At 40.3% G+C, this 7,500-nt stretch overlaps 13 non-coding genes across 13 annotated transcripts; all 13 read right to left on the bottom strand.

Annotated features, from left to right (window-relative positions):
- Nucleotides 1-115: 115 nt before the first annotated feature.
- Nucleotides 116-234, bottom strand: LOC128005267 (5S ribosomal RNA). Its single transcript, XR_008177924.1, has one exon. It is a non-coding gene; the product is annotated as a 5S ribosomal RNA (ribosomal RNA).
- A 221-nt stretch (nucleotides 235-455) lies between these two features.
- On the bottom strand, nucleotides 456-574 carry LOC127995864 (5S ribosomal RNA). Its single transcript, XR_008168793.1, has one exon. It is a non-coding gene; the product is annotated as a 5S ribosomal RNA (ribosomal RNA).
- Nucleotides 575-795: 221 nt separating this feature from the next.
- Nucleotides 796-914, bottom strand: LOC128004664 (5S ribosomal RNA). Its single transcript, XR_008177348.1, has one exon. It is a non-coding gene; the product is annotated as a 5S ribosomal RNA (ribosomal RNA).
- A 1,661-nt stretch (nucleotides 915-2,575) lies between these two features.
- LOC128000790 (5S ribosomal RNA) lies at nucleotides 2,576-2,694 on the bottom strand. The gene has a single exon (XR_008173566.1). It is a non-coding gene; the product is annotated as a 5S ribosomal RNA (ribosomal RNA).
- A 515-nt stretch (nucleotides 2,695-3,209) lies between these two features.
- Nucleotides 3,210-3,328, bottom strand: LOC128000789 (5S ribosomal RNA). Its single transcript, XR_008173565.1, has one exon. It is a non-coding gene; the product is annotated as a 5S ribosomal RNA (ribosomal RNA).
- Nucleotides 3,329-3,695: 367 nt separating this feature from the next.
- LOC128005375 (5S ribosomal RNA) lies at nucleotides 3,696-3,814 on the bottom strand. Its single transcript, XR_008178029.1, has one exon. It is a non-coding gene; the product is annotated as a 5S ribosomal RNA (ribosomal RNA).
- Nucleotides 3,815-4,035: 221 nt separating this feature from the next.
- LOC128003410 (5S ribosomal RNA) lies at nucleotides 4,036-4,154 on the bottom strand. The gene has a single exon (XR_008176134.1). It is a non-coding gene; the product is annotated as a 5S ribosomal RNA (ribosomal RNA).
- A 513-nt stretch (nucleotides 4,155-4,667) lies between these two features.
- On the bottom strand, nucleotides 4,668-4,786 carry LOC127996302 (5S ribosomal RNA). The gene has a single exon (XR_008169212.1). It is a non-coding gene; the product is annotated as a 5S ribosomal RNA (ribosomal RNA).
- A 364-nt stretch (nucleotides 4,787-5,150) lies between these two features.
- LOC127999757 (5S ribosomal RNA) lies at nucleotides 5,151-5,269 on the bottom strand. Its single transcript, XR_008172568.1, has one exon. It is a non-coding gene; the product is annotated as a 5S ribosomal RNA (ribosomal RNA).
- A 513-nt stretch (nucleotides 5,270-5,782) lies between these two features.
- On the bottom strand, nucleotides 5,783-5,901 carry LOC128000788 (5S ribosomal RNA). Its single transcript, XR_008173564.1, has one exon. It is a non-coding gene; the product is annotated as a 5S ribosomal RNA (ribosomal RNA).
- Nucleotides 5,902-6,269: 368 nt separating this feature from the next.
- Nucleotides 6,270-6,388, bottom strand: LOC128004750 (5S ribosomal RNA). Its single transcript, XR_008177428.1, has one exon. It is a non-coding gene; the product is annotated as a 5S ribosomal RNA (ribosomal RNA).
- A 221-nt stretch (nucleotides 6,389-6,609) lies between these two features.
- LOC127995863 (5S ribosomal RNA) lies at nucleotides 6,610-6,728 on the bottom strand. Its single transcript, XR_008168792.1, has one exon. It is a non-coding gene; the product is annotated as a 5S ribosomal RNA (ribosomal RNA).
- Nucleotides 6,729-6,949: 221 nt separating this feature from the next.
- Nucleotides 6,950-7,068, bottom strand: LOC127996573 (5S ribosomal RNA). The gene has a single exon (XR_008169474.1). It is a non-coding gene; the product is annotated as a 5S ribosomal RNA (ribosomal RNA).
- Between the last annotated feature and the right edge of the window lie 432 nt (nucleotides 7,069-7,500).

Genomic DNA, 7,500 nt, shown 5'->3' with positions numbered 1-7,500 from the left:
CAGGCAGTCTCCCATCCATGTACTAAGCAGGCCCAAACCTGCTAATATTCAGAGATCAGGCATTGACTCTATTTTTTGGCAAAATTATTATATACTAAGTGAAAAATGTCCAAAAAGCTTACAGCACCTGGTATTCCCAGGCGGTCTCCCATCCAAGTACTAACCAGGACCAAACCTGCTTAGCTTTCGAGATCAGACGAGATTGGGCATAGCCAGGTTGGTATGGCCGTAAGCGAAGTCTGCTGCAAAGAGAGGGCTATTTAAAGACCAGCCGATCTTATCGCCAGTACATTATATAAGTAGGAAAGAAAACCCAAAAGCTTAAAGCACCTGGTATTCCCAGGCAGTCTCTCATCAAAGTACTAACCAGACCTAAACCTGCTAAGATTCAGAGATCGGGCATTGACTCTATTTTTTGGCAAAATTATTATATACTAAGTGAAAAATGTCCAAAAAGCTTACAGCACCTGGTATTCCCAGGCGATCTCCCATCCAAGTACTAACCAGGCCCAAACCTGCTTAGCTTCCGAGATCAGACGAGATCGGGCATAGCCAGGTTGGTATGGCCGTAAGCGAAGTCTGCTGCAAAGAGAGGGCTATTTAAAGAACAGCCAATCTTATCGCCAGTACATTATATAAGTAGTAAAGAAAACCCAAAAGCTTAAAGCACCTGGTATTCCTAGGCAGTCTCTCATCAAAGTACTAACCAGACCTAAACCTGCTAAGATTCAGAGATCGGGCATTGACTCTATTTTTTGGCAAAATTATTATAAACTAAGTGAAAAATGTCCAAAAAGTTTACAGCACCTGGTATTCCCAGGCGGTCTCCCATCAAAGTACTAACCAGGCCCAAACCTGCTTAGCTTCCCAGATCGGACGAGATCGGGCATAGCCAGGTTGGTATGGCCGTAAGCGAAGTCTGTTGCAAAGAGAGGGCTATTTAAAGACCAGCCAATCTTATCGCCAGTACATTATATAAGTAGGAAAGAAAGCCCAAAAGCTTAAAGCACCTGGTATTCCTAGGCAGTCTCTCATCAAAGTACTAACCAGACCTAAACCTGCTAAGATTCAGAGATCGGGCATTGACTCTTTTTTTTTTTAATGAAAGATTATTATATAATTCGTGAAATTTTCCAAAAAGATTAAAGCACCTGGTATTCCCAGGCTGTCTCCCATCCATGTACTAACCAGGCCCAAACCTGCAAATATTCAGAGATCGGGCATTGACTTTTTTTTGGCAAAATTATTATATACTAAGTGAAAAATGTCCAAAAAGCTTACAGCACCTGGTATTCAATCAATCAATCAATCACCTTTATTTATATAGTGCTTTAAACAAAATACATTGCGTCAAAGCACTGAACAACATTCATTAGGAAAACAGTGTCTCAATAATGCAAAATTATAATTAAAGGCAGTATATTCCCAGGCAGTCTCCCATCCATGTACTAAACAGGCCCAAACCTGCTAATATTCAGAGATCAGGCACTGACTCTATTTTTTGGCAAAATTATTATATACTAAGTGAAAAATGTCCAAAAAGCACCTAGAAAGGACCTCTACTGCCCTGAAAGACAGCGGAGACCAGGACAACTAGAGCCCCAGATACAGATCCCCTGTAAAGACCTTGTCTCAGAGGAGCACCAGGACAAGACCACAGGAAACAGATGATTCTTCTGCACAATCTGACTTTGCTGCAGCCTGGAATTGAACTAATGGTTTTCGTCTGGTCAGAGGAGAACTGACCCCCCAACTGAGCCTGGTTTCTCCCAAGGTTTTTTTCTCCATTCTGTCACCGATGGAGTTTCGGTTCCTTGCCGCTGTCGCCTCTGGCTTGCTTAGTTGGGGTCACTTCATCTACAGCGATATCATTGACTTGATTGCAAATAAAAACAGACACTATTTCAACTGAACAGAGATGACATAGCTGAATTCAATGATGAACTGCCTTTAACTATCATTTTGCATTATTGAGACACTGTTTTCCAAATGAATGTTGTTCAGTGCTTTGACGCAATGTATTTTGTTTAAAGCACTATATAAATAAAGGTGATTGATTGATTGATTGAAGAGAGGGCTATTTAAAGAACAGCCAATCTTATCGCCAGTACATTATATAAGTAGGAAAGAAAACCCAAAAGCTTAAAGCACCTGGTATTCCTAGGCAGTCTCTCATACAAGTACTAACCAGACCTAAACCTGCTAAGATTCAGAGATCGGGCATTGACTCTTTTTTTTTTTTTTTTTTTTTTTTAATGAAAGATTATTATATAATTCGTGAAATTTTCCAAAAAGATTAAAGCACCTGGTATTCCCAGGCAGTCTCCCATCCATGTACTAACCAGGCCCAAACCTGCAAATATTCAGAGATCGGGCATTGACTCTATTTTTTTTTTTTTTATGAAAGATTATTATATAATTCGTGAACTTTTCCAAAAAGATTAAAACACCTGGTATTCCCAGGCAGTCTCCTATCCATGTACTAAGCAGGCCCAAACCTGCTAATATTCAGAGATCAGGCATTGACTCTATTTTTTGGCAAAATTATTATATACTAAGTGAAAAATGTCCAAAAAGCTTACAGCACCTGGTATTCCCAGGCGGTCTCCCATCCAAGTACTAACCAGGCCCAAACCTGCTTAGCTTCCGAGATCAGACGAGATCAGGCATAGCCAGGATGGTATGGCCGTAAGCAAAGTCTGCTGCAAAGAGAGGGCTATTTAAAGACCAGCCAATCTTATCGCCAGTACATTATATAAGTAGGAAAGAAAACCCAAAAGCTTAAAGCACCTGGTATTCCCAGGCAGTCTCTCATCAAAGTACTAACCAGACCTAAACCTGCTAAGATTCAGAGATCGGGCATTGACTCTTTTTTTTTTTTTTTTTTTTTTTTTTTAAATGAAAGATTATTATATAATTCGTGAAATTTTCCAAAAAGATTAAAGCACCTGGTATTCCCAGGCAGTCTCCCATCCATGTACTAACCAGGCCCAAACCTGCAAATATTCAGAGATCGGGCATTGACTCTATTTTTTGGCAAAATTATTATATACTAAGTGAAAAATGTCCAAAAAGCTTACAGCACCTGGTATTCCCAGGCAGTCTCCCATCCATGTACTAACCAGGCCCAAACCTGCTAATATTCAGAGATTGGCATTGACTCTATTTTTTGGCAAAATTATTATATACTAAGTGAAAAATTTCCAAAAAGCTTACAGCACCTGGTATTCCCAGGCGGTCTCCCATCCAAGTACTAACCAGGCCCAAACCTGCTTAGCTTCCGAGATCAGACGAGATCAGGCATAGCCAGGATGGTATGGCCGTAAGCGAAGTCTGCTGCAAAGAGAGGGCTATTTAAAGACCAGCCAATCTTATCGCCAGTACATTATATAAGTAGGAATGAAAACCCAAAAGCTTAAAGCACCTGGTATTCCTAGGCAGTCTCTCATCAAAGTACTAATCAGACCTAAACCTGCTAAGATTCAGAGATCGGGCATTGACTCTTTTTTTTTTTTTTTTTATGAAAGATTATTATATAATTCGTGAAATTTTCCAAAAAGATTAAAACACCTGGTATTCCCAGGCAGTCTCCCATCCATGTACTAAGCAGGCCCAAACCTGCTAATATTCAGAGATCAGGCATTGACTCTATTTTTTGGCAAAATTATTATATACTAAGTGAAAAATGTCCAAAAAGCTTACAGCACCTGGTATTCCCAGGCGGTCTCCCATCCAAGTACTAACCAGGACCAAACCTGCTTAGCTTCCGAGATCAGACGAGATTGGGCATAGCCATGTTGGTATGGCCGTAAGCGAAGTCTGCTGCAAAGAGAGGGCTATTTAAAGACCAGCCGATCTTATCGCCAGTACATTATATAAGTAGGAAAGAAAACCCAAAAGCTTAAAGCACCTGGTATTCCCAGGCAGTCTCTCATCAAAGTACTAACCAGACCTAAACCTGCTAAGATTCAGAGATCGGGCATTGACTCTATTTTTTGGCAAAATTATTATATACTAAGTGAAAAATGTCCAAAAAGCTTACAGGACCTGGTATTCCCAGGCGATCTCCCATCCAAGTACTAACCAGGCCCAAACCTGCTTAGCTTCCGAGATCAGACGAGATCGGGCATAGCCAGGTTGGTATGGCCGTAAGCGAAGTCTGCTGCAAAGAGAGGGCTATTTAAAGAACAGCCAATCTTATCGCCAGTACATTATATAAGTAGTAAAGAAAACCCAAAAGCTTAAAGCACCTGGTATTCCTAGGCAGTCTCTCATCAAAGTACTAACCAGACCTAAACCTGCTAAGATTCAGAGATCGTGCATTGACTCTTTTTTTTTTTTTTTTTTTTTTTTTAAATGAAAGATTATTATATAATTCGTGAAATTTTTCAAAAAGATTAAAGCACCTGGTATTCCCAGGCAGTCTCCCATCCATGTACTAACCAGGCCCAAACCTGCAAATATTCAGAGATCGGGCATTGACTCTATTTTTTGGCAAAATTATTATATACTAAGTGAAAAATGTCCAAAAAGCTTACAGCACCTGGTATTCCCAGGCAGTCTCCCATCCATGTACTAACCAGGCCCAAACCTGCTAATATTCAGAGATTGGCATTGACTCTATTTTTTGGCAAAATTATTATATACTAAGTGAAAAATTTCCAAAAAGCTTACAGCACCTGGTATTCCCAGGCGGTCTCCCATCCAAGTACTAACCAGGCCCAAACCTGCTTAGCTTCCGAGATCAGACGAGATCGGGCATAGCCAGGATGGTATGGCCGTAAGCAAAGTCTGCTGCAAAGAGAGGGCTATTTAAAGATCAGCCAATCTTATCGCCAGTACATTATATAAGTAGGAATGAAAACCCAAAAGCTTAAAGCACCTGGTATTCCTAGGCAGTCTCTCATCAAAGTACTAATCAGACCTAAACCTGCTAAGATTCAGAGATCGGGCATTGACTCTTTTTTTTTTTTTTATGAAAGATTATTATATAATTCGTGAACTTTTCCAAAAAGATTAAAACACCTGGTATTCCCAGGCAGTCTCCTATCCATGTACTAAGCAGGCCCAAACCTGCTAATATTCAGAGATCAGGCATTGACTCTATTTTTTGGCAAAATTATTATATACTAAGTGAAAAATGTCCAAAAAGCTTACAGCACCTGGTATTCCCAGGCGGTCTCCCATCCAAGTACTAACCAGGCCCAAACCTGCTTAGCTTCCGAGATCAGACGAGATCCGGCATAGCCAGGTTGGTATGGCCGTAAGCGAAGTCTGCTGCAAAGAGAGGGCTATTTAAAGACCAGCCAATCTTATCGCCAGTACATTATTTAAGTAGGAAAGAAAACCCAAAAGCTTAAAGCACCTGGTATTCCTAGGCAGTCTCTCATCAAAGTACTAACCAGACCTAAACCTGCTAAGATTCAGAGATCGGGCATTGACTCTTTTTTTTTTTTTTTTTTTTTTTTTAAATGAAAGATTATTATATAATTCGTGAAATTTTCCAAAAAGATTAAAGCACCTGGTATTCCCAGGCAGTCTCCCATCCATGTACTAACCAGGCCCAAACCTGCAAATATTCAGAGATCGGGCATTGACTCTATTTTTTGGCAAAATTATTATATACTAAGTGAAAAATGTCCAAAAAGCTTACAGCACCTGGTATTCCCAGGCAGTCTCCCATCCATGTACTAACCAGGCCCAAACCTGCTAATATTCAGAGATTGGCATTGACTCTATTTTTTGGCAAAATTATTATATACTAAGTGAAAAATTTCCAAAAAGCTTACAGCACCTGGTATTCCCAGGCGGTCTCCCATCCAAGTACTAACCAGGCCCAAACCTGCTTAGCTTCCGAGATCAGACGAGATCAGGCATAGCCAGGATGGTATGGCCGTAAGCGAAGTCTGCTGCAAAGAGAGGGCTATTTAAAGACCAGCCAATCTTATCGCCAGTACATTATATAAGTAGGAATGAAAACCCAAAAGCTTAAAGCACCTGGTATTCCTAGGCAGTCTCTCATCAAAGTACTAATCAGACCTAAACCTGCTAAGATTCAGAGATCGGGCATTGACTCTTTTTTTTTTTTTTTTTTATGAAAGATTATTATATAATTCGTGAAATTTTCCAAAAAGATTAAAACACCTGGTATTCCCAGGCAGTCTCCCATCCATGTACTAAGCAGGCCCAAACCTGCTAATATTCAGAGATCAGGCATTGACTCTATTTTTTGGCAAAATTATTATATACTAAGTGAAAAATGTCCAAAAAGCTTACAGCACCTGGTATTCCCAGGCGGTCTCCCATCCAAGTACTAACCAGGACAAAACCTGCTTAGCTTCCGAGATCAGACGAGATTGGGCATAACCAGGTTTGTATGGCCGTAAGCGAAGTCTGCTGCAAAGAGAGGGCTATTTAAAGACCAGCCGATCTTATCGCCAGTACATTATATAAGTAGGAAAGAAAACCCAAAAGCTTAAAGCACCTGGTATTCCCAGGCAGTCTCTCATCAAAGTACTAACCAGACCTAAACCTGCTAAGATTCAGAGATCGGGCATTGACTCTATTTTTTGGCAAAATTATTATATACTAAGTGAAAAATGTCCAAAAAGCTTACAGCACCTGGTATTCCCAGGCGATCTCCCATCCAAGTACTAACCAGGCCCAAACCTGCTTAGCTTCCGAGATCAGACGAGATCGGGCATAGCCAGGTTGGTATGGCCGTAAGCGAAGTCTACTGCAAAGAGAGGGCTATTTAAAGAACAGCCAATCTTATCGCCAGTACATTATATAAGTAGTAAAGAAAACCCAAAAGCTTAAAGCACCTGGTATTCCTAGGCAGTCTCTCATCAAAGTACTAACCAGACCTAAACCTGCTAAGATTCAGAGATCGGGCATTGACTCTATTTTTTGGCAAAATTATTATAAACTAAGTGAAAAATGTCCAAAAAGTTTACAGCACCTGGTATTCCCAGGCGGTCTCCCATCAAAGTACTAACCAGGCCCAAACCTGCTTAGCTTCCGAGATCGGACGAGATCGGGCATAGCCAGGTTGGTATGGCCGTAAGCGAAGTCTGTTGCAAAGAGAGGGCTATTTAAAGACCAGCCAATCTTATCGCCAGTACATTATATAAGTAGGAAAGAAAGCCCAAAAGCTTAAAGCACCTGGTATTCCTAGGCAGTCTCTCATCAAAGTACTAACCAGACCTAAACCTGCTAAGATTCAGAGATCGGGCATTGACTCTTTTTTTTTTTTTTAATGAAAGATTATTATATAATTCGTGAAATTTTCCAAAAAGATTAAAGCACCTGGTATTCCCAGGCTGTCTCCCATCCATGTACTAACCAGGCCCAAACCTGCAAATATTCAGAGATCGGGCATTGACTTTTTTTTGGCAAAATTATTATATACTAAGTGAAAAATGTCCAAAAAGCTTACAGCACCTGGTATTCAATCAATCAATCAATCACCTTTATTTATATAGTGCTTTAAACAAAATA

The sequence above is a fragment of the Carassius gibelio genome, chromosome B22 (assembly GCF_023724105.1).
Source record: "Carassius gibelio isolate Cgi1373 ecotype wild population from Czech Republic chromosome B22, carGib1.2-hapl.c, whole genome shotgun sequence".
Taxonomy (NCBI): Eukaryota; Metazoa; Chordata; class Actinopteri; order Cypriniformes; family Cyprinidae; genus Carassius; species Carassius gibelio.
This window is presented reverse-complemented; position numbering and strand designations above follow the sequence as displayed.